Here is a 26193-nt window from a genome sequence, read left to right as displayed (position 1 = left end):
CGTTGACGCAAAAAAACCGATCCTCCTCTCGCTCAGTAAAATTGTAATAAATTCTCGAAAAGTACTATCACAATATTACTCGTATCACAGAATTACCACCTTTACTCTATATAGCGTTACGTATTTTAAAAAGTTATAAAATGAAATGTGTGGTAGAATATTAAATAAACATAAATAATATAATGGGCCTATAATGTTCACCTGATAGTTCTGAATTCTTCACTTCATTGTTTTGTGTTATGCAGCAAAGCAATACAGACACCACCACCACTGTGTACGATTCTTTCCTGCCCGTTCTATTCTGAAGTGTCCATTAAAGTTGCAATGCGGTGACTAATGAATTCCTTGACACTAATACACTAATTCAACACGACGTAAGTTGTGCTATCAATGCTACAGAAACATTTTAATTTAATGTTGCTTAGCAACGGCTGTTGCATTATCGTGGATTAAATTAAAGAATGTGACCAGGCTCTTGGCTTGTTTTGCTGTTTTATGGACCATTACTGACCGAAAATGGACGCAACTGAGGACTTAATGTGCAACTTTACATCTAAATCAATAAAGGGAAAGTTAACTTATGTAAATACTTGTTACGTTCATTGCTTCCATACTTGTTTGGCACAATAAGCAAATACACAGGCGTCGACGATAACTCCAGGGATTTTCTGGTCACTTGCTCCGTTGAATGTTTTTTTTACTAGGTTATTTTACGACGTTTTATCGACAGCTTAGGTTATTTAGCTTCCGAATGAGATGAAGGTGATAATGCCGGTGAAATGAGTCCGGGGCACAGCACCGAAAGTTACCCAGCATTTGCCCATATTGGGTTGAGGGAAAACCCCGGAAAAAAACCTCAACAGGTAACTTGCCCCGACCGGCAATCGAACCCGGGCCACCTGGTTTCGCGGCCAGACGTGTTAGCCGTTACTCCACAGGTGTGGACTCCGTTGAATGTTCAGAATGAGGATTCTGTGAAGCTCATCTCCCGAGAAAAGCGGTACAAGACAGCTTTTTCCCGTTATTACTGCACCACTGTTAAGAATGATTATGAAACATTTAAAAATATCACGTAACGAGACTATCCAAAGAAAATTGTCATTAGTCCCGCGCCATGGCGTCGTGGTCTAAGACATTATACCTGGACTCGCGTTACGGAATGCGCGCTAGTTCGATTCCTCACATGTAAGAAATTTTCTCATGAAATTTTGGCCAGTGTATGGGACCGGTATCCACGCAGCATCGTGATGAATTTGGGAAGCTACGATAGGTAGCGAAATTCGGTTTCGAAAATCGACTGTAACGGCTGGATAATCATCGTGCTGATCACATGTTAGCCTTTATCTGGTTGGATGATCGTTCACCTCTCCTGAGGTACTTGAGGCCAACACTCGGTTAGTCGGCCTTTGCCCTTTATGGGCTGTCGCACCACGGATGGATGTAGCTACAGCATTAGGCAAAAGGTGAACGTCTCTTCGAAAACGGTCACAGATTATAATTCTACAGTCGGCTTCGGTAGCGTAGTCGGTATAGCGCTGGCCTTCTGTGCTCGAAGTTGCGGGTTCTATCCCGGCCCAGGTCGATGGCATTTAAGTACGTTTAAATCGACAGGCTCATGTCAGTATATTTACTGGTATGTGAAAGAACTCATCAGGGACAAAATTCCGGCACACCGGTGACGCTGATATAACCTCGGCAGTTGCGAGCGTCGTTAAATAAACCATAATTTAATTTTATAATTCTACATATAGGTCCGTCATTATTCCGTTCTCAACACTTGGTGATAAATTTTACCTCGTTGAATAGCTGAGAGATCTTTGGTAGAAATTAGTGAAATCATGTCGATTCAAACTCTTACTGGTCCACACTGGTAGTGTGGAAGAAAAGGCCTCCTGGCCTTAACTCTACTAAATAAATAAATAAATAAATAAATAAATAAATAAATAAATAAATAAATAAAATTAAATAAATAGTTGGAGGTGCAAAAAAATTGCAGATGACTGTTAAAAATTAAATTATGGTTTATTTAACGACGCCCGCAACTGCAGAGGTTATATGAGCGTCGCGGGTGTGCCGGAATTTTGTCCCGCAGGAGTTCTTTTACATGCCAGTAAATCTACTGACATGAACCTGTCGCATTTAAACACACTTAAATGCCATCGACCTGGGCCGGGATCGAACCCGCAACCTCGAGCACAGAAAGAAGGCCAGCACTATACCGACTACGCTACCGAGGCCGACGATGACTGTTAAAGAAGTCGATATCAGTTTTTTAATTGTAAAAGGCTTGGCTTTAGATTGCAAACTATCAAACATTTATATTCTACTTGTATTCGTTGAGATTTGAAGATTTGGCCTGTCACTTTCATTAGAATTCCATATTTCAAACGATCTAATACATTTTAATGAAAGTTATCATTAATTCTTTACATTTCATTTTTATTATTTCCACCCTATACCTTCAACAATTTTCAATCAATTCCTCCCCCCATCGACAGATTCTCTTTTATACCCTTAAAGATTCGACTGAAGTTTCTAGTGATAATAATGTTCAGATTTATCTACAACCCCTTCTCTTTTAGGGAGGAAAGACGTACGAACTCATGGAATAGATGTAAAAAATGAGGAAAACGAATTATGTTTCTTTTAAACCCTGAAAAAAAGGGGTTACAGGTTTCGTTGCTGAATTATGAGAAATGTCGTTAAAAAACTACTACACAGTTCCAATAGATCAAATTTCGCTGCAACTTTTTGTCGTAAATGAATACTACAAAACATCTGTGAAGAGTATAAAAAAACTTAATGGTTTTCTATAATTTTTTGCTTTTCACTATGGTTTTGTAGGGTTGCGCTGGGCGGGCAGGGGTCGGAGAAGGGTGAGGAAACTGCTCCGCGGGGTGTCAAATAACATGTTAGCCGCGAGGTGTTGGATGGGAGACTTTCTACCCTGCTCATGTATAAACTTTTTTATATCTAAAGTTTTTACTCATTCTGCCAAAAAGGCAGTGACCCCCTGCAGTGACATTATGGGAAAAGTCCCAAAACAGAAATATGTCTTCAAGCTTGTATGACACATTCAACTTCAACCTGTTCCCACATGCTTGGAAGTCTGTCCCTTCAAAGCAGAGAAAAAAGAAGAAGGTACGTAGCCAGTGTTAGATCGTTTGACGCAAATAGAACTTATTGTAGTAATATAACTTACATTATTGCAGTTTGTAAGCATACAAATAACGTCACAAACAAATAAATACTTTTGAGCAAAAGATGTCTGAATACCCAGTGAGTTATAGGCCTATATTTGTAAAGGCTTTTCATGAATCTAACGGGCTTTAATCTAGATACGTAGCCACCAGCGTAGCTCAGTCGGTTGAGGCGCTTGCCTGCTGATCTGAAGTTGCGCTTGGGCGTGGGTTCGATTCTTGTTTGGGCTGATTACCTGATTGGGTTTTTTTTTTTTTAGTGTTTTCGCAACTGTAAGGCAAATGTCATTGTAATGTATGGCGAATCCTCGGCCTCATCTCGCCAAATACCATCTCGCTGTCACCAATCCCATCGACGCTAAATAACCTAGTAGTTAATACAGCATCATTACATAAGCTAGAAAAAAGAAACCTGAATAAATATTGGGTTTTATAGCCTAATATCACACGGCTAAACTAGGTGATTAAAATACCATTTAATTGTTAATTGTGGCTCAAAACAGTTCTCTACGTGTCTTCTTAACACTAATTCTGTTTCAGTGGATTATTATTATTATTATTATTATTATTATTATTATTATTATTATTATTATTATTATTATTATTATTATTATTATTATTATTATTATTATTGAGAATTGATTATTGTCCATTGTCCATAGTTTATGTCATACCGTTCAGTAGACAGCAATATCCTAATTTCATGATTTCCTCAAATCCCTTTTCACTTTTTTTATTACTAGGTTGTACATTCATTCATTCATTCATTCATTCATTCATTCATTCATTCATTCATTCATTCATTCATTCATTCATTCATTCATTCATTCATTCATTCATTCATTTATTTTATTCCATAGATCTTACATGAGCAATGAAGCTTTAAGATGTGGAACATGTCAACATTTTACAATATTACAATTACAATTTTTACAAATTTTTATAGTTTTACAATTTAGTAATTTTCTACAATTTTTACAATGTTGTACAATTTTTTTTTACATTTTGGCGAGATGTAGTGAGATGAGATGAGGTCCGAGGATTCGCCAAAATATTACCCGGCATTTGCCTTTTCGGTGGGGGAAACCTCGGAAAAACCCAACCAGGTAATCAGGTAAACCTGCTAATAATATTATTGAAATGGTGCATTACTCTTTGCATCAAGAAACAATTACGTTTTCAGTAATAGATAAAATATTGAATTAACTTGAGTTTTCCTATTATTACTTGGAACTATTTTTGACCCACAATTAAATGGTATGCTTTAAAAGCACATGCGAATATACTACGTATAAATATTGTAATATTCCAACCTTGAATTAACTTTGTATAGTTACGCATGCATTGTGCACGCATCTATTTTGCGTCCATGTCAAAGCACAATTCTATAACATTTATAAAAATATGTTACAATCCGATCCCACGGATAGACTATAATGGTGCATGAAGCTGTTTTTGGCGGTTTCGTACATCACATCCACGATTCCATGCATGCTCATATTACTGGTATACCTCCATAAAATACGCTAAAGTTTCTTAGAGTACAAAGTGCATCATAGCAGTCACGACAGTTATGATTCCCATTATATTCGTTCGCTTGTTTATAAAGGATGTAAGATTGGCGTCTGAATCTCCCTATGTACCTAACTTCCAGTTTATACAGGAAACGCCCCCAATTTCACACTACACACAACATATGGGTTACGCCACACTCTAAACACTGCTTCCGTTTAAACGAAGTAATATTTCTCTAAATTTGCTGGAAGGAGGGTCGTGTCGGCAGAATTGTAGTTTTTACCTTCAAAAGGAGAGCACCTGGTGTTCCCGCGGATCATTAAAATGAAACCCTTTCTTCAGAAACCCCAGATCGTATGAGCAACATTGACTGCAAGTTATCAAAATCAGAGATACGTTGGTACTTCATAGAGAGCGATGCATGTCCTATGCTGACTTGTAATGGTAGTAGTAATGGTAGGCCTAGTAGTAGTAGTAATATTAGTAGTAGGCCTAATAGTAGTAGTAGTAGTAGGCCTAGTAGTAGTATTAGGCCTAATAGTAGTAGTAGTAGGCCTAGTAGTAGTAGTGGTAGTAGTAGTAGTAATAGCTGAAGTAGCAGGAAAGAGTAGGAGTAGCAGTACTGGCAGCAATAATAGTAGTAACAGCAACAATAGACTAGTAGTGATAGATAAGGAGTATTAGCAGCAGTAGTAATAGTAGTGACAGTAGAGTAGAAGTAATAGTAGATTAAGAGTAATAGCTGTAATAGTGCAGTAGTAGTAGCAGCAGTGAGAGTAGTGGCAATAGTAGTAGCCGTGAGAGCAGTGAGATATCAGTAGTATCAGAAATGAGAGTACTACTACCAGGAATAGTAGCAGTAGCAGATTAGGTGTAATAGCAGAAGGGTAGTGACAGTAGTAGTAGCAATGGGAGTAGTAGTAGTAGTAGTAGTAGTAGTAGTAGTAGTAGTAGTAGTAGTAGTAGCAGTAGCAGCAGTGGGAATAGTACTAGTAGGAGTGGGAGTAGTAGTAGTAGCAGTATTAGCAGTGGGAGTAGTACTAGTAGTAGTAGTAGTAGTAGTAGTAGTAGTAGTAGTATTAGCAGTGGGAGTAGTACTAGTAGTAGTAGTAGCAGTATTAGCAGTGGGAGTAGTACTAGTAGTAGTAGCAGTATTAGCAGTGGGAGTAGTACTAGTAGTAGTAGTAGTAGTAGTAGTAGTAGTAGTAGTAGTAGTAGTATTAGGAGTGGGAGTAGTACTAGTAGTAGTAGTAGCAGTATTAGCAGTGGGAGTAGTACTAGTAGTAGTAGTAGTAGTAGTAGTAGTAGCAGTATTAGCAGTGGGAGTTAGTAGTAGCAGTTGAGTAAGAGTAGTAGTAGAGTAGGAGTAGCGTGAGTGCGAGTAGGAGTAATATTTATATGTCTATAACAGGACAAATACCCAATTACACTAATAGCAACAGGAGTAGAGTAGGAATAGTAGGATTTTGCAGAAGTTGAAGTAGGAGTAGGTTTATCATTAGATATAGCAGTAATAAGTGAAGCCAAAATGAATTAAGATTATTCTGTAGAATAGGCCTACAGAAATTCTTGGGAAAACATAAAAAATATGTAATTGCGTAATAAATATTATGGAGTCCTGTGTTTTTGTTACTTTCATTACACGTTAGTTGTACATCGATCATACTAGCTTCGCTTGGTACGGCGAGCAAGTTGCGAGTCAACAGTTAATATGAGTTAAAGAGACTGGAAGTTGTAGAGATGAAATTGTTTAGAATAGCCGCGGGCTCTATATTACTGAACAGAAATCGTAATAAGGACATTGTAAAAATTAACTTAACGTCGGATGCGTCAGTTAATATAGACTATAGAGCGTTCGCCAGAAAAGAGTTCCGCTCAATGCTTTTTACTGTTACACATCGAATACGAGGAAAAAGGTGCGTATTTCTTATGGGAAGCTTTTGTATTGCATAGTATAGACAGATAACAGAGACTGAAAGGCGGCGTCAAGGTTACAGCATTATTATACATCTGACTTCCATTTCAGTGTAGTCCATAACAGAGAGAAAAAAAAACAGTATTAATGACAAAAAAGCCAGTATTTTATTTCACAAATACCCAAACTACATAGTACGAGATTGTCAAATGAGACAATACAGGTCAGGAGACGTGAACCTGGTTCACATGGAAATCGAAATAAGAGTTCGGAGTATCTGTAGCATTCGGGTTATCTTTGCCTTTAATTTCAAAGACAGTTAATCTGTAAGTTTATTTTGAAACTTATTGTATGTCTAACGCTTGGTTGTGATTAATTTGCTGAGGTTAGAGAGAGGGGCCCTTACTCCACGAAGTTGTAATTAGCAGTACGACCCCCCCTCCCGTTCCACCTCATTCTTCTGTTAGCATTTCCTCGTTTCTGCCTGCTACACACCTGTTAATTCCCCAAGACACGAGAATTTGTAGCCACTAGCTGACTAACCGTGTGCAATCAAAGTGTTAATTCTGTTTTAACGGAGTTCATAACGAGTCGAGATAATGCCTGCAGCTTGCTAATTGCTTCGAATATAGATTTCTTTTATTTGTGTGTGGCGCTATGAAGTTAGTTAAACCTGTCCCTTCTGACAAGAAATATTGAATCTTACGGTTTCTTTGAACATTTATTAACATTAAAATTGTGTTTTTAATTATGAGGTAAAATATCGCATATCAACATAAATAAGCTTATGTATAGTGTTGCGTATTGTAATGCAATGTATTTTATTTCATAATACTATAACTACTTATTTTGTAAATTGTGTACAATAGTGTAAATAATATTTGATAATGTAAGCCTTCATTCTTTATGAGAGTGTAGTAGTGAAAATAGAGTATTTTATTGTGCATAATGTAAAGGGCTGTCAAACATTGACTACTTTCAAAAGCTGATTGTCAGAAAGGTTGTTTTTCGACTCTAGAATATGACCTTTTTACAAATATTATTTTTGTAGAATATTCATTTTTAATATATCAATTTTCCTTCATTATGTTAGTATTCCTTCGATCCAAATTTTCTTCATAATTTATTGATCGATCAGGGCATTCAGCACTATACAGATCACTTCTAAATGAAATACAAATACAATACGTGACATAAAATTGAGGACAGCTCCTCAGTGAACAAAAAATTGTTAGTAAGCGAAATACATAGGTTGGTATAATGATAAGTTATTTAACACTAAGTTTTACTTGTTTAACTCTTTAAAATTACATGTAACTAAACACGTCTACATTTTTCTCTTACTACTATTATTATTATTATTATTATTATTATTATTATTATTATTATTATTATTATTATTGTTGTTGTTGTTGTTGTTGTTGTTGTTGAAGTTATGGCTGATATTTACATATATTACACTGGTCAACAATGATTTTGTTAAATGTACCATTTCTGTTATGTATGAATGAATGAATGAAGTGCATTTATTGATACACAATTATACAAACTCATGTACACAAGATCCTTCGCACGAGCCCATACGGCCATTCGTGCTATAACTATGCACAGTTTGAATTTTCAAAGAAAACAAAAATAATACTACTAATAATAAAATAGTAAAACAACAGTTATTATTATTACTACCGTTATCATTAATAATTATTACAATTACAACTATTGTAGATAGATGGATTTATTCAGTAATATTAAACATACAGATGTTATATTATCATAATTTTCTCTAAAGTCCAATGCACGGGTCTTCTGACCGTACGTGCTTTGTACCTAAAAGAAGTCCTACTTTGTAGGTTTCACGCCCCTCACCTATGATTATATTCAAGCACTCTCTAAAAGAACACACAGATTAAAATGAAAATGGCAAAAAAAAAACACTTTTTTTAATATATTCTAACCTAAAACATAAAAGTATATAATTGGGTAGATACCATTCCTAAATTCATACCAAATTTCATAAAAAAATAATAGAAATAAAATAAATGTAAGATATGAAAGAAAAAACACAGTGAAACATTATATATATAAACAATTCCCTTCAATTCCTTATTGAAACTGCAATAAATAATCCAAGTAATAAATACATAAAAAACATATACACACGCAATTAAAAAACACACATAAATACAAAAGAACATTATCCCCTAATTACCTAATTCGCTCAGTGTTAATACTACTCATTGCAACACTAATAAATAACTCTTCCCCTTATTTCCTCGGCTCCCTCCCCCTTGGCCAGTTCCATCCTCAGCCTGTTTCTTATGTAATGTTATCTGCTGATTCCAAAAAAAAATAAAAAATAAAAAAAATAATAACTTAGAATTTTTCTACCACCCGTCATTTTTTGTTTGTTTTGTCATTTTAGAAAAAAAAATTATTGCTATATACAGTTCTTAACATGCTAATGGAAAGAAAATATTTCAAATATTTCATTTTATTGTTGTAACAATTGACATAGCGGTATAACTTTAGAGCACTGTTGCCTGTGAAGTTAGAATTCGTAAAAATGAATTTTATTTCTCATAAGACTGCCAGAGTTAGTATTAATTCTCAGCTGAGTAGGAACTTACAATCATGAAACAAGTTTCATAACCCACATTTTCTTTGTCCTAATTTTAAGTGTAAAAGTATCTTATGAAGTGAAACATACCTCGAAATACTGTGTAAATCACAAACAATTTAATTAACACAGGTGAATTTTACTACACTATTTAAATACATAAGGACAGGAACTGGGCCCTTGAAATTTGTTGTGCTCCATGGAATTCTGTTATTCTAACTGGTTGGCTAAAAGGATCCCATCATAAGCCTTTTCCAGTTCCAATGCTATGCCGGGAACCTAAGGATCATTCAACAGACTGTTACTTTCTAGGAACCACAGATCAGAAGATTAGAGAACTTGTCAGCGAGCTGATTCAGAACTATAACCTTGTGGGGTGTCATGTATCTCTAGAGCAGAACAATTGTTTGTATACATCTGAAGTCTGATTAGTGTAATATGTAGCTAGTCAGCGATGTATGCAATGGAGGGGGAAAAGAACTGGCCACCCTACCTCATTAGCTCCTAGCTTAGTTGCTTCATGAGTGGTGCCTTATTGATGTCACTTATGAACCTATCTTCGGACAGTTAACTATACAAAAAAATATAATGGCATATATATATATATATATATATATATATATATATATATATATAATTTGAATTGGTAATGGAAATTACTGGAAAACGGCTGAACGGATTTTAATGAGTGACCCCTCATTTTCATACCTGGCATCCAAAGTTTTTCGGAAAAGTAGTAGTTTTCAGTGAAATGTCAATTTTCCTACATAATTTTCCTATTTTCCAAAATCCATCTGTTGTCAGTTTTGAGAACTAATTTTATGGAATCACGGCCGACTTGATTGAATTTCAGAACAAAACACACACTACAATAAACAATAGGCTATTACACGAAGGCCATGACCTGCAGGATTGCCGACATATTTAGAGCTCAATTCTATTTGTTATTAAAAACTGATTCTGCAGTGTATAATTTTCTGAGTAGAGCTGTATATTGGATATTAAAATCTACGAAACTTGAGGTGGTTTGATGACATTATTACCATTAGAAATTAAATATTATTATAGTTAATATCATGATGCATCTATTTTTCATTAATTGTACATAATATTGATGCTATATTGATGACATGAAAGTGAAACGTTTTGTGGTTATGTAAGTAAATGTAGAGAATATCTTAATTTAGATCTTCATTTCTATAATTTACTGAGTGGCTGCTATATATAACTACAAAACTTAAGATAATAATATTGTTATTAAAAATCAAATATTTTTATACTTATTAATCCAGTGGGGTTGGGTCTTTTTCATATACTTAATGGCGGTGTAGTGTAGATATTGATCTTTGTCATTGTCTTCAGTATTGGCTCGAGAGAGCGCAGAAATTACAGTTCCTAAGGAAAGATCAAAAGATATTACTTACTGATAAAATAAGAGGCCTAGAAAATGTTGTACTCTCCAGATCATTTCAGCCAGATCTCTTAGTAGGATAAAATGATTTTACGCTCTGCATTTCAAGTTCTACATGCAGCAGCTATACGAAAATGCTATTGTTCGAAAGGTTAGCAAACCTGACATTTTTTTAACTTTTGCCTACAATCCACAATTACCTGAAATAGCTATTGCTATCGTCCTGACATTGATACTTGCGTTTTCGCGTTGAAACTCAAAAACTGAAGATGGATAGGTTCAAGAAAAAGTATTTGGCCTAAAAAAAATCCATTCAGAGGGAGTATGTTTCATTATTATGGAAGCAAATAACTATCAAAATGACAAGTATTCTTCATTGAAAATAAATCTGACAAATTTTTATTTGAACGTTTAACGAACTTAGTTTGCAGCAGTATTTGCTGCACAAGCCACTAGTATATATATATATATATATATATATATATATATATATATATATATATATATAATTTGAACTGGTAATGGAAATTACGGGAAAGCGGCTGAACGGATTTTAATAAATGACACCTCATTTTGAAGCTTGGAACCCAAAGTTTTTCGGAAAAATAGTAGTTTTCAGTGAAATGTCAATTTTCCTACATCATTTTCCTTTTTTCCAAAAACCATCTTTCGTCACTTTTGAGAACTAATTAATTGCATTCACGGCCGACTTGATGTTCGCTTCCTTAAGAGAAGCGAGCATCAAGTCGGCCGTGTTGCATTTCAGACTAAAACAAAACACACACTACAATAAACAATTGGCTATTACACGAAGGCCATGACCTACAGGATTGCTGACATAGAGTTCAGACGGCTCAGATTCTTTCCCATCATAATGCCAATATGTCGATCTTCATTTGTGCAATTTTTTGATAACGTATAAAAAATAATTTACAGGTCTGATTCTCTGGTCTGTAGTTTTCCGAGTACAGATGTGTATTGGATATTTACCAAACTTAAGAATGTTTGATGACATTATTACCATTAAAAATGAAATATTATTATAGTTAATGCAACACATAATGCTATACTGATATATGAAAGTGAAACCTTTTGGGGCTTTATGTAAGTAGACGCAGAGAAAGAATATTTTATATTAGATCTTCATTTCTATAATTTACTGAGTAACGGCTATAGGCCTATATAAACTTATTTTACTGAAAACTGTAAAAATTACGGAAGGTAACAATATTGTTATTAAAAATGAAATACTTTTACAATTATTAATCAAGTGGTGTGGGTCCTTTTCATATATGTAATGGCAGTAAGATATAGATATTTATATGTCAGATTCTCTAACTTTCCTTAGTAGTAATTGAGCCATGCTTCCTATTTTAGCTGCGTCTTTAAACTACATCAAAATTAATTTCATATTTCTTTGGTTTAATTGATTAGATTTGTGATCGCTGCCAAGCATATTTTGTTGTAGGGAAAATAGCATGCCATTTCACTTCTTGCTACCGTGATGAGTAAGTTTATTTCCCGCAACCAGCAACAAATGAAACACTGAAACTGCTAAAGATTTACGATGGAAATTTTATTTAGGGCGCATATAAGATTCTACAACTCTGACATATCATTCTCCTCATTTTCCACATCTCAGCAATAAATTCCGCACAACAGGTTATATTACAGAAAATATACGGGATAACATTCATTGTTACACAAATTAATCCAGCAGTATTTGATAGATCAGTATTGTCTGGAAGAAGCGCAAAAAATTACAATTCATAAGAAGAGACCAAAAGGTATTACTTATCGATAAAATAAGAGGCCTACAAGATTTTGTAGTCTCTTCATCACCTCAGCAAGATCTCTTAGTGGGGAAAAAGTGATTCTGCCCTCTACATTTCAGGGTAGTTCACGAAATATGCAGCAGCTATACCAAGATGCTAAGTCTTTTGTTTAAAGCATGACAAACCTTACATTTTCTTAACTTTCACATACAATCCGCAATGACCCGAAATAGCTACTGCATTACTCCCACATGAAAAACCCACTGATCATCCTGACATTGTTACTAGCGATTTCGCATTGAAATTTAAGAACTGAAGACGGATAGGTTCATGGAAAAGTTTTTGCAAAAAAAAAAAAAAAAAAAAAAAAATTCAGAGGGAGTATGTTTCACTATTATGGAAGCAAATAACTATCAAAATGTCTGGTATTCTTAATTGAAAATAAATCTGAACAATTTTTATTTGAACTTTTTATGGACTTAGTTTGCAGCAATTGCTGCACAAGCCACTAGTATCATATATTTGTTACCAAATTTGATAACGTATTGTAACATGTAGTGAATTCATATTTAATTAACAAGTGTTTTCAGGATACTTCAGTGTCATTTTGAAGTTCCTTTATATTATTTGTGGAAACACAATTTCTACACAGCATCAGAAAGTAATGCATCTTTGAGTGAACATCAGCTATCTCTTACGCTTCTGTGTAGGTAGGTATTATTTGTTTATTTTCCTTAAGAAAACGTTATAGGGCTTTCATTAGTATACTTAGAATCGTGAAAAGATATCCACTCTATCAATAGTAGATAAAATCGAAAGCAATTAAAAGAATGGAGAAATAGGTAAATAAATTTCTCCTTTGTGGAAACAAAATTTATCGATGTAATTCTAGTAATCCAGGTGTTACAATAGATTTCATGATTGAGTAACGTGCTTATTTCAGAAAGGGGAACGTATAAATACATAAAACATAGTATAATGTTACAAAGAAACACGTGTTTGGCAATACTGCAACAGTCGTATATTTCCACACCACAGTCTGTATTCTATTAAAACGTCCACTCAAAGATGTTCATAAAATTTTCACTGGTCTATAAAATGTACTTGGATGAGTTTTATTTTTCATTACACTTTAGACTATAAACATTCTGCTTCACAAACTCCGTTAACGATTTGTTAATGTCAATTCCACCCTGAACAAACATCATGTCTGATGGATACTCAGTCTCTCGTGAAGAGTTTGTAACAGATGTGCTAAAAGTTGTCTAAAATCGTACTATTCTCAGTTGTGACTAGCCAGGCAGATTTCCTCAACATTTTTGCTCTGAAGGTAAAATTGAAATAGTTATCATATCACTGGGAACCTCTGTACGGAAATTCTTGTGCCGGAAAACTCACTATACATTAGCAATATGTGTGTGTGTCTAATGCAGCGATCTCAAGGTTAAAACTGCACTGGGCAAAGCATCGTTAGTCATTGCGAAACCGAAGGAACCCGATCGTAGAATGATGTAACTTTGAGAGCGCTGATTGTAACTCTTCTGTGATAAGACGTACACCCACATCATCTTTGATTCATAACATGTTATTAACGTATTATATTTCACGTTAGGCATGTACATAATCCGTAGCGTGTTTCACTGTGAGTCTCTGCTTAAGAAAAATGAAAGTAAGCTTTCTGAATAGATATATTCCATATATGTGCATTCATTCATATTTGGGAATGATAAATAACTTACTTGTACATTGTAACATTCCTGTTAAAGAGCCTCACAATTAAAATTAAAAGTGTAAAATATTAAAAATGACCAAAGCTAATCAACTATATAAAAGTATAAATGAATACTGTACATAACCTATACACATTATACATAACCGAAAATGTAGTTGTAAACAATTAAAAATCCTTTTTAAAAAGATGAAACTCCTTGAATCTGTGCTCAAATGATATTCTAAGACCTTTCAAAATTTCATTGTATCTAAGATGTTGTTGTTCTGTTAAACTAGATAACCCTTTAACGTTCCCGAGTTTCAGTTGAGCTTCCAATAACGTGAGCGTCATGATAAAAGATTTGATTTTATCATACATATCATTTACTAAGCAATCTTTCCCTTGTAGGCTTTTGACTAAGACGCAGAGATATGACTAAGAAAGCTAAATCTTGTATCCATTTCTCATCAATAATCTCTGGTACTAGGTGCTTAAACACTGTCTAAAAATTCCTTTAACTCAACTTTATTAGTTCCACTTTCTGTAAACAAATAATCTTTTTCCAAACTTTCTCGTAACGCATAGTTTTCATATTTCCTAGTCACTTTAGACAGAGCCATTTCTCTACGGACACTAACGGAAAGCAATGTGTAACTGTAAGTGACCGAGTCGATCTGTTCATATTACGCGGTGTTTGACGTCACTGTCACAAACATACCCGAGCTTTTATCTAGCTGCCCTCGTGAGGGCAGCGTTATTCCGGAAGGAGCGAGGTCTGCCCGATTAGCTCATGTTTGAGGCCGCTGGTCTAATGCCTACGCCTTTGCGTGATTCGGGTGCCTCTTACTGCGGATAGATGGCAGGACTGTGATCCATTTTCAAATTGCACACCACTTCGACGAGCCACGGTATGCATGATGAATTTTAAAAGAATGGAATGACCATCAATTACAGTTCACAGCGTATTTCCGAAGTGTTCAGAAAGTGTTTATAATCACTAATTTTGAAGTTAGTATTAAAAGTAAAAGTTGAAGACTACATGTCGCACGTAGGAATACCTTTGCATTTGCATAGCAAGTATGACGAACTTGTTTTATTTCCACAAAAATTGAAAATGAAAACTTCGCAAAATGCGCATTTTGTAGCTCGATAATTAAAAACACAGTGAAACAGCTTTTTCAAGCACATAGTAGAGTACCGGCATGTAACTTATTCATTTATAATACTTCCATGAAAATAGTTTATTACGCCGCATAGAAAATGATATAGCATAAATATTTTTCCTACGCCACGTAAATTATGTGTAATTTACATAAAATTTATATAATGTAATTTACGCGGTCAACCTTACTCAAATATGCACATGTGTTGTCTCCTGAAATGTAGATAAAATTAAACCTGGATTCGCTGTAGCCTATTTGTAGCTATATCGGTACCGCTTGAGTCACAGAAAACCTATGCAAGTGGGCCTACATACGTTTCATGAGCTTGATTCAGAAAACAAAGTTCACTCATGTTGAAATCGTTGGGATTACTCATACAATACTCGCAGATGACGTGGAGTGATGGGATTGTCTTTGTGTGTCTCATTTTTAATATTTTCAATTTCACATCTTCTATGATAAAGATCTCGCAGCCCCCCCCCTCCTCCTCTACAGCGCGGACGGCCGGTTACTACATTTCTCTTCAGCAATCAAGATAATATCTGAGTTGACAACTCAAGGGTTGCCATATCACTCAGTCCTCTATTACAATCCCTATTGAAATTCACCTTATCCGCATTTTGAACTTTAGTCCTATATACCAACAACGCGTTCTAATGATTGCATTGTGTTACTTGATAAATTATTTCTAAACTATAGACATCAAAGTTATATCCCTTACACAGAGATTTTTTAATAGAAGTAGATTTTAGGTTCAATATAAATCATTTCCACTCCCGTCTTACGAAAAAAATTGAGATTTATGAAAGTAATCGAACAATACATCAAATATTCATATGTGTGAGGTCTCGTCCATCTCATTGAATATTACATGACTAATATAAATTAGTCTATTGTATTATTACTATTAAATACGAGAAAAATTCGTACCGGCACCGGGAATCGAACCCAGGACCTCTCAGCTCTGCGCGCTGAGCGCTCTTACCAACTGAGCCATGCCGGGACACGATCCACGGCGCCGGCCGAACCCCTCTCGTAATGTTATTTTACGGCCTTACTGCCTGCACTTGAGACGATACACGTCATATATATGCAGGAGCGCATATTTTAAATGACTTTGTGGCCATATTCAACATCAGTTTCATGACAACTGCTAACGGTTTAATACATCAAATATTCATATGTATGAGGTCTCGCCCACCTCATTGAATATTACATACCGGCACCGGGAACATTACAAGTAATAATCGAACAATATTTAGAAGAGGAGGAAAAGTTCAAATATCTTAGAGCAACAGTAACAAATAATAAATGACATTCGGGAGGAAATTAAACTCAGAATAAATATAGGAAATGCCTGTTATTATTCGGTTGAAAAGCTTTTGTCATCCAGTCTGCTCTCAAAAAAAAAAAAAAAGCTGAAAGTTAGCATTTATAAAAGAGTTATATTACCGGTTCTTCTGTATGGTTGTGAAACTTGGACACTCACTTTGAGAGAGGAACAGAGGTTAAGAGTGTTGGAGAATAAGGTGCTTAGGAAAATATTTGGCGCTACGAGGGATGACGTTACAGGAGAATGGAGAAAGTTACACAACGCAGAACTGTAGGCATTGTATTCTTCACCTGACATAATTAGGAACATTAAATCCAGACGTTTGAGATGGACTGGGTACGTAACACGTATGAGCGAATCCCGAAATGCATATAGAGTGTTAGTTGGAAGGCCGGAGGGAAAAAGACCTTTGGTGAGGCCGAGACGTAGATGGGAGGGTAATATTAAAATGGATTTGAGGGAGGTGGGATATGATGACAGAGATTGGATTATTCTTGCACTGGATAGGGACCGACGGCGGGCTTTTGTGAACCTGCGGGATCCTTAAAAGCCATTTGTAAGTAAGTAAGTATGTAGATCTTATGCACTGTAGAAACCTTGATAGAAGAGGCCAGACTGTAAACAAACAATGGGTTTCCTCTAATTCTCATTCCACCATTTCTCTCTCCCATCATTACATAGACTTTGAACAGTCTTATTAGTTTAAAAGAGACTTCAAATAAAGAACGATCCCTGCTGAAAGAACCTTCCTTGTAGGTCATTAGCCGTTGAATTACACAGGGCCCGCGTTACTAATAAGTTCATAGCCTACTATTCCAAATAAGTAGGCCTACAATTTAGATTAAAAATCGGACGAAATGATGGAAGCAGCAGCAGGTAAATTACTAGTAGAGACGTGTTCGATCAATCCATTTTTGGAAGTGGCTTCGCGAGATTTATTAGTTACGGCATTCATTATCAGTTATTACTTATAACTGTTAGTTAAAAAGTTCTGGCGCGCATCTAATGTTCAAATATGACTGTTAACCCCATTGATTCGTAGAACCGTTGTAGGACCATAATATTACATCACTAATTTGGACAGAAAGCACACGTCCTCATTTTGAAATAGAAGAATTGTAAAAATGTTTAAAGAAATGCAGTGTAGTATTTTGATATAGACCTACTCACAGTTTATAAGATGTTCATCGTCATCATCATCATCTTACTGATCACATCTTAATCTTCTCAATGTATTTCTTACTTACAACATAAGTTTTACATTAATATACTCGTAAATATGCCAGCAAAGAAAAATATTACGTTAATTTATTTGTATCTAATTTATGACAAGTTACCTTTATTATTTTTCACCTTTCTCTTTCTTTTCTCCTTCTAAAACTCACTTTATTCTTACTCTTTCCCCTCGAACTACTATTTTATTTTCTATTCTTTCTCCCTTACTAATAATTTATTTCCGCCCCTCTTACCATTTTCTTTCCTCTCACCCTCCTCGTCCTACTCTTTTCTTCATATCTCTCCCTCTTCAAATATTTTCTTTTCTTCTCCTTTTACAATCCTTCTCTTACATCCTTCTCCGATATTTCCTCTTCCTTTTACAACTCTTCTGTTGCCTCCTTCTCCCATATTTCCTCTTCCTTTTACAATACTTCCCTTAATTTCTTCTCCCATATTTCCTCTTCGTTTTACAATCTTACCCTTAACTACTTCTCTCATATTTCCACTTACTTTTGCAGTCCTTCCTTTAACTTTTTCTCCCATATCTGCTTTTCATTTTACAATTTTTCACTTACCTCCTTCCATATTTCCTCTGCCTTTTACAGTCTTTCTCCTACCTCCTTTTCCCATATTCCCTCCTCCTTATACAAAACTTCTCTTACCTCCTTATCGCATGTTTTCTCAACGTTTTATAATCCTTCTCTTACCTTCTTCTATCATGTTTTCCCCCTCCTTTTACTAACCTTCTCTTAGTTCTGTCTCCCATTATTCCTCTCCCTATCACAATCTTTCTTCCATAGACCTATTTCTTCTTCCTCTGCCAATCTTCTCTTACCTTCGTCTCCCATCTTTATTTCTTTTATAATCCTTCTCTTACCTATTTCTTCCATCTTTTCTTCTTTTTCAATCCTTCTTTTACCTTCTCCCATCTTTCCTCTTATTTTACAATACTTCATCTTCTTCTCCCACATTTTCTTTTTCTTCTACAATCCTTCTCCAACATCCTACTCCCATTTTTCAGCTCCTTTCACAATCCTTCTTTTACCTGATTCTGCTATATTTCCTCCTCCTTTCACAATTCTTCTCATACCTCTTTCTTCCATATTTCCTCCTCCTTTCACAATTCTTCTTATGCCTCTTTCTTCCATATTTCCTCCTCCTTTCACAATTCTTCTTATGCCTCTTTCTTCCATATTTCCTCCTCCTTTCACAATTCTTCTTATGGCTCTTTCTTCCATATTTCCTCCTCCTTTCACAATTCTTCTCATGCCTCTTTCTTCCATATTTCCTCCTCCTTTCACAATTCTTCTCATGCCTCTTTCTTCCATATTTCCTCCTTCTTTCACAATTCTTCTCATACCTCTTTCTTCCATATTTCCTCCTTCTTTTACAATTCTTCTCATACCTCTTTCTTCCATATTTCCTCCTCCTTTCACAATTCTTCTCATACGTCTTTCTTCCATATTTCCTCCTCCTTTCACAATTCTTCTCATGCCTCTTTCTTCCATATTTCCTCCTTCTTTTACAATTCTTCTCATACCTCTTTCTTCCATATTTCCTCCTCCTTTCACAATTCTTCTCATACCTCTTTCTTCCATATTTCCTCCTCCTTTCACAATTCTTCTTATGCCTCTTTCTTCCATATTTCCTCCTCCTTTCACAATTCTTCTTATGCCTCTTTCTTCCATATTTCCTCCTCCTTTCACAATTCTTCTTATGGCTCTTTCTTCCATATTTCCTCCTCCTTTCACAATTCTTCTCATACCTCTTTCTTCCATATTTCCTCCTCCTTTCACAATTCTTCTTATGCCTCTTTCTTCCATATTTCCTCCTTCTTTTACAATTCTTCTCATACCTCTTTCTTCCATATTTCCTCCTCCTTTCACAATTCTTCTCATACCTCTTTCTTCCATATTTCCTCCTCCTTTCACAATTCTTCTTATGCCTCTTTCTTCCTTATTTCCTCCTCCTTTCACAATTCTTCTTATGCCTCTTTCTTCCATATTTCCTCCTCCTTTCACAATTCTTCTTATGGCTCTTTCTTCCATATTTCCTCCTCCTTTCACAATTCTTCTCATGCCTCTTTCTTCCATATTTCCTCCTCCTTTCACAATTCTTCTCATGCCTCTTTCTTCCATATTTCCTCCTTCTTTCACAATTCTTCTCATACCTCTTTCTTCCATATTTCCTCCTTCTTTTACAATTCTTCTCATACCTCTTTCTTCCATATTTCCTCCTCCTTTCACAATTCTTCTCATACGTCTTTCTTCCATATTTCCTCCTCCTTTCACAATTCTTCTTATGCCTCTTTCTTCCATATTTCCTCCTTCTTTCACAATTCTTCTCATGCCTCTTTCTTCCATATTTCCTCCTTCTTTTACAATTCTTCTCATACCTCTTTCTTCCATATTTCCTCCTCCTTTCACAATTCTTCTCATACCTCTTTCTCCCATATTTCCAATTGCTTTTACAATCCTTCTCTTACCTCCTTCCTCTATATTTCTTCCTCCCTTTAAAATCCTCCTCTTGCTATATTTCTTCCACCTTTCATAATGTCTCTTACCTCCTTCTCCTATATCTTTCCTTCTTTTCTTATCAATATTTTTCTTTATCCCTTCAACCGCTTCCTTTCCTGGATTTTCTTACTCTTAATTATTAGTCTCCATTTGCTCTTTTTATTCTCCTCTTCTTTCCCTCCTACAACTTCTCTTTTCCACCAACTTTCTCTTGCTCTTCGTTTCATTGTCTTCCCTTTCTTGTTTTTATTTATTCTTATCCTATTTGTTTTTGTACCATCTTCTCCTTATGCTGCCTGTACTTAAGCTTTCCCTTTTTCCGTCTCATTCTCCATTTTTTCTCCTTTGGTTTTTCGTTTTCTTAATCTTCTTCTCATGAACTCAGCTGTAGCTTAGCTGAATACATTTTTGTATACTGAGTAAGAATCTATTCCTAGGATATCTTGTCGTGCAAGGTTTGTAGTGGACAAATATACCGCCGTGCAGGTTTATTGAGGTGTTTGTTTTCCTTGCCATTCTTATTCTGTCATTCTATTTAATTGTCGCCATATCATGAATCACAATATCCCCGTATTGCATCTAAATGCCCTCCGTAGTTCCAAAGGTGTCAATAAATGAAGGAAAGTAGTCTCGGTCTGGTCCCTATGCTCGAAGTGACGCCTGGTGTAATTCTAGAAGGAGCCGCTCCTTGTTAAGTTTCACCCCGCATCTCCTGAATCGTAATCGGATTTGATCGGTGTGAGAACTTTCGTGTCACGCACTTAATACCAGGTCGTCCTTCTGCTTCCTAGAAAATTAAACGGCAGTTCTGGTTTGAAGAACGTGGTCACTATCACGACAACATCCGTGCTGTGTCTTTTATCTCCTCTGGGCTTCCCATTTTCTCAGAATGTGGGGACAGTTATCATTGGGCCTATTTGCTGTCTCTGCAGTTCGTATAAGTAAAGACTGTTCGCCAAGGTTGAAACCTTTTGTCTACGATACTACGTAAAATCGTTATATGACATGTGATACTTGTCGATTCAATGAACATTTTTAGAAGTTTATGATAGGCCAATTATTATTAAGTACTTATTTATGGCTTTTAGAGAACCCGGAGGTTCATTACTGCCCGCCATCGGTTCCTATCCTGAGCAAGATTAATTCAGTCCCTAGCATCATATCCCACCTCTCTCAAATCCATTTTAGTATCATCCTCCCATCTACGTCTCGGCCTCCCCAAAGATATTTTTTCCTCCGGCCTCCCAACTAACACGATATTATTATTATTATTATTATTATTATTATTATTATTATTATTATTATTATTATTATGGGAGTTAATAGTACATTGTTAGATTTCGTTAGCTACAAGCAATTAGAATGGTATGGCCACTTACGTAGAATGTCAGAAACAAGATTATCCAGACAGATTTTGGAATGGATTCCGCCAGGAAGAGTAAAGAGGGAAAGACCAAGGAAAACCTGGATGGACGATATAAGAAGTGGAATGAAGGAGAGAGGCTTTGAAGAACGGGATTGGGAGGCAAGAGAGGAATGGAGGAAGAAGATAAGAATTTAAACACTTTGGATACAGGAAGATGTAGTTTACATTGTAACCCTGTTAATGATGATGATTATTATTATTATTATTATTATTATTATTATTATTATTATTATTATTATTATTTAGTCAACTGTCCGAAGACATTTGAACCTCATAAATGACACTAATAGGCAACTAAACCAGGAGATGATGGGGTAGGGTGACTGGTTCCTTTCCTCCTCCATTGCATACATCGCTGACTAGTTACAATGTTACATACCGTTATTAGGCCTATACTAATCTGAATTCTTCATTATTATTATTAGTAGTAGTAGTAGTAGTAGTAGTAGTAGTAGTAGTAGTAGTAGTAGTAGTAGTAGTAGTAGTAGTAGTAGTAGTAACGAAACATTGGGAAACCAAAAACTGACACCAATAGGACATCACTCATGAGGCAACTAAGTCAGGAGATAATGGGGCAAAGTGCCCGTCCATTGCTTACATCGCTAACTAGTTACATATTACACTAATCAAACTTTATTATTATTATTATTATTATTATTATTATTATTATTATTATTATTATTATTATTATTATTATTAAACTTGTATTGATAAATGTTTCAAGATGATATGAATGGGATATTTGTAAATACTACCATCGTCCTGGACAATGGCTGTTTTCACAAAAAAAAAAAGGTCTTCGAACTACGATTATTTTATGAAAACCACTGAAAATTTCCACTCTAATTGTCACTGACAGTCTAGTAGTCAAAATGCTGGTCTTTAAGTCGAAAGTTCGAGTCTCCACATGCAGATCATATTTTTAACTTATGGTATTACTGTATGGGGAAATAGTTCTAGTGTATCTAATGTTCTCCTATTACAAAAAAGCCTTACGTATTTTAACTGGTTCTGCTTATGATGCGCATTGTAAGCCACTATTCTTAAATGAGGCTATCCTTACTGTTATTAATCTGTACATCTTCACTTCTTTGCTGAAGGTAAACAATAACTCAGCAAATTATTATCACAGATCTGATCATCATAATTATAATACAAGATACAATTTCCACTTGACTGAATCTAATGTTAGACTGGAAACAACTAAGAAACAATTGATATCCATGGCAGTATCTATGTTTAATAGATTACATAAGTCTGCACACACTGTTAGCTGTAATACTTTTAAGAATGTTTGAAAACGTTGGATGTTTAACCATCCCTTTTATAGTATTGGTGAAAACTTTGAGTCCTCAGTTACTAACTTATGTTTTTAATATAATCTTATCCACTTTGTTTTGTTTTATTATGAGTATGTCCATAGACAGGGTGCGAATTAAGATTTCTGATGCGGGGTGGATAGAATCCTAGATAGAAAATACCATATATAGGCCTAAAATTATTATTATTATTCTTATTAGATACGGCTCAACGCTTGACTGCACTGACTTGCTTCTCTTGCATCTTGATCATAATAATAATTATATCCATGAGCAGGCTTGTGATAAAATTGATTGTTGTCAGCTTGCCGGTGATAATAATACATCAATATTATTTTATTTGCTTATTTCATACATTATACTCTATTAAAACAACTATATTTTGTGTGGAGAGGATAGAAGTTATCCCTGGCAGGGATGTTAATACGAATTTATGAGAGGGGGATAACTTTTCAACAGAGAGGGAAATCCCCAATCCCCCATCCCCCCGTTAATTCACACCCTGTCCATAGTATTTGTAATAATACTCATGACTCTAATAAAATCTAATCTATAACATAGGACTATGGTGTTTTTTTTCCACTAACAACTAATTCAGTATAGCTATGGCTGTTACAATACGCTCACCACATGCTTAATATCTCAAATTTTCGTTTTTTGGATTATGGTTCTTCTTTTTTTAAATCCTTCAATTCTTTTTTTTTTAATTCTGGAAGGTGTTGAATGTAAAAGTCTTGAATTTAACTCTAATTTATCATTCCTCATTGCACAAACATTTACAAAGATTGTTATTACACATTTACAGCTTAAAAAAGTTCCACTTCTGCTGCGCAAAGACGCTACACATATTTTGTTTTAAACAATTATTGCGTCTGTCATAATACTTCATCTTTATACTGTGATCTTAGTATTATCTTTGTTCTTATTCCTGTATATCTGAATAATCAGGACGAACTAACTGAAATCATATTTTATTTCCATGTGTTTCTAAAGTTATTGCAATTCCGATTTTCGGCAAAAGTAGAGTTTAAACCTTCAATATTTCATCTACGTTATCACCACTTCTATCACCATCGTCAGCTATTATAACATGGTTGTTGTTGACGCAATTAAAATTCAAATCAGATCTCCAGCAATACGTCATTACAGCGACCATGTAAAACAGATAGTTCTCTAACGACCTACACGTCCTTTTTTATAACTTAGCACGATTTAGGGAAAGGAAATTAACCGTTATTAATCATTAAAATTAGGTCTCCGCCCCTCATGGGTTTATAGAATAGAGAACTCTCCTGCTAGGCTATCTGTAATCTAAGAAATTTGACCGACAAGTTTCGTGTGTCCATTTACATAGATGCGAGGAAAACACGATCCAGCAGCGAGACCCGGTTCTCGATGTTGTTTAGTTGTTTTCCAACACAAAATTGAACCAGTCTCGTTTCATTTTGACCGTTATCTGAAAAAAAGAGGCTCACCTCTCAATAACTGAATTGCTACACGTGTTTAACTCAACTGTTATTCTTCGAGTTCGAATCACCAGTGATCCCATTGGAAGATAGTGTCCATCTGTCACAGAGTAATTGATACAGGGTTATTCTAGCAGCTGTTGGATGCTTTATTCCCAAGTTTTATTTTTTCTTGTTATGCAAAGTAAGGCAGTTTGATTACGGAAAGGCGAATACTGCTGAAATGTTTCCTTTCTCGTAGTATCTAATAAAATAACCGTCAATTCTACAGTTGAAAGCAATAACATATTGTAACAGTAGGTCCCTAATTTAAACTATTAAAGTAATATTCTATTCAATCAAAAGAGATTAAAATATTTCATCATCATCATCCCTACCACACTTCTATCACAACGCCATTATCATAATATCATCATTATCGTATCACCATTGCAATCATGAAAATCACGACAAAAAATCACCACTATTTCAGTCACCATAATCACCAAATTATTCTCGCATAACCACTACTCCACCATTATCATTGTAAACATCATCCGTATCTTCACCACTGTCCTCACCATTATCATCATGAAAATAATGACCAGAAATTACCACTATTTCAGTCACCATAATCACCAAATTATTCTCGCACAACCACTACTACCACCATCATCATTGTAATCATCACCCGTATCTTCACCACTGTCATCACCATTATCATCATGAAAATAATGACCAGAAATAACCGCTATTTCAGTCGCCACAATCACTAAATTATTCTCGCACAACCACTACTACCACCATCATCATTGTAATCATCACCCGTATCATCATGAAAATAATGACCAGAAATAACCGCTATTTCAGTCACCACAATCACCAAATTATTTCCAGCATCACTACTACTACCACCATCATCACGGTGATCATTACCCTCATTGTCACCACAACCATCATCACATCACAATTATCACGAAAATCATGACCAAAAATCACTATTCCAGTCACCACAATCACCCGAGATAATTTAAGTAATTAAAGTTAAAAAGCTTTAAAGAAAATTATATGTTTTGAAAGCATAAGAAAGAAGTTAAAATATTCTATTAACTTTACTTAAATTAATATACCTAAATCAATAATAAAAATAAATAAATCCTAATACCTAAAAAAAATAATTGATTTATACCTATCGTAATTGAAAGTATTTCAACAAATGGTTTTATTAACTGAATTCTAAAACTACTACTACTACTACTACTATCACCACCACTGCTACTCCTACTGCTTCTACTACCGGTACTACTCCTGCTACTACCGCTACTACTACTACTACTACTACTACCGCTACCGCTACTACTACTACTACCGCTACTACTACTACTACCGCTACCGCTACTACTACGACTACTAATACTACTACTGCTACCGCTACTACTACTACTACTACCGCTACTACTACTACTACTACTACTACTACTACTACTACCGTCACACCTGTGGAGTAACGGTCAGCGCGTCTGCCGCGAAACCAGGTGGCCCGGGTTCGATTCCCGGTCGAGGCAAGTTACCTGGTTGAGGTTTTTTCCGGGGTTTTCCCTCAACCCAATATGAGCAAATGCTGGGTAA

The 26193-nt window shown here is 35.3% G+C and overlaps 1 long non-coding RNA gene and 1 other non-coding gene across 2 annotated transcripts in view; both read right to left on the bottom strand.

The window, feature by feature from the left end:
• The window catches only part of LOC138715649 (uncharacterized), a 140995-nt gene that overhangs the window by 12875 nt on the left and 101927 nt on the right, over window positions 1-26193 (bottom strand). The gene's annotated exons all lie outside the window — the stretch shown is intronic.
• Window positions 16235-16310, bottom strand: TRNAC-GCA (transfer RNA cysteine (anticodon GCA)). Its single transcript has one exon. It is a non-coding gene; the product is annotated as a tRNA-Cys (tRNA).

This window comes from Periplaneta americana, chromosome 15, assembly GCF_040183065.1.
Source record: "Periplaneta americana isolate PAMFEO1 chromosome 15, P.americana_PAMFEO1_priV1, whole genome shotgun sequence".
Classification (NCBI taxonomy): Eukaryota; Metazoa; Arthropoda; class Insecta; order Blattodea; family Blattidae; genus Periplaneta; species Periplaneta americana.
This window is presented reverse-complemented; position numbering and strand designations above follow the sequence as displayed.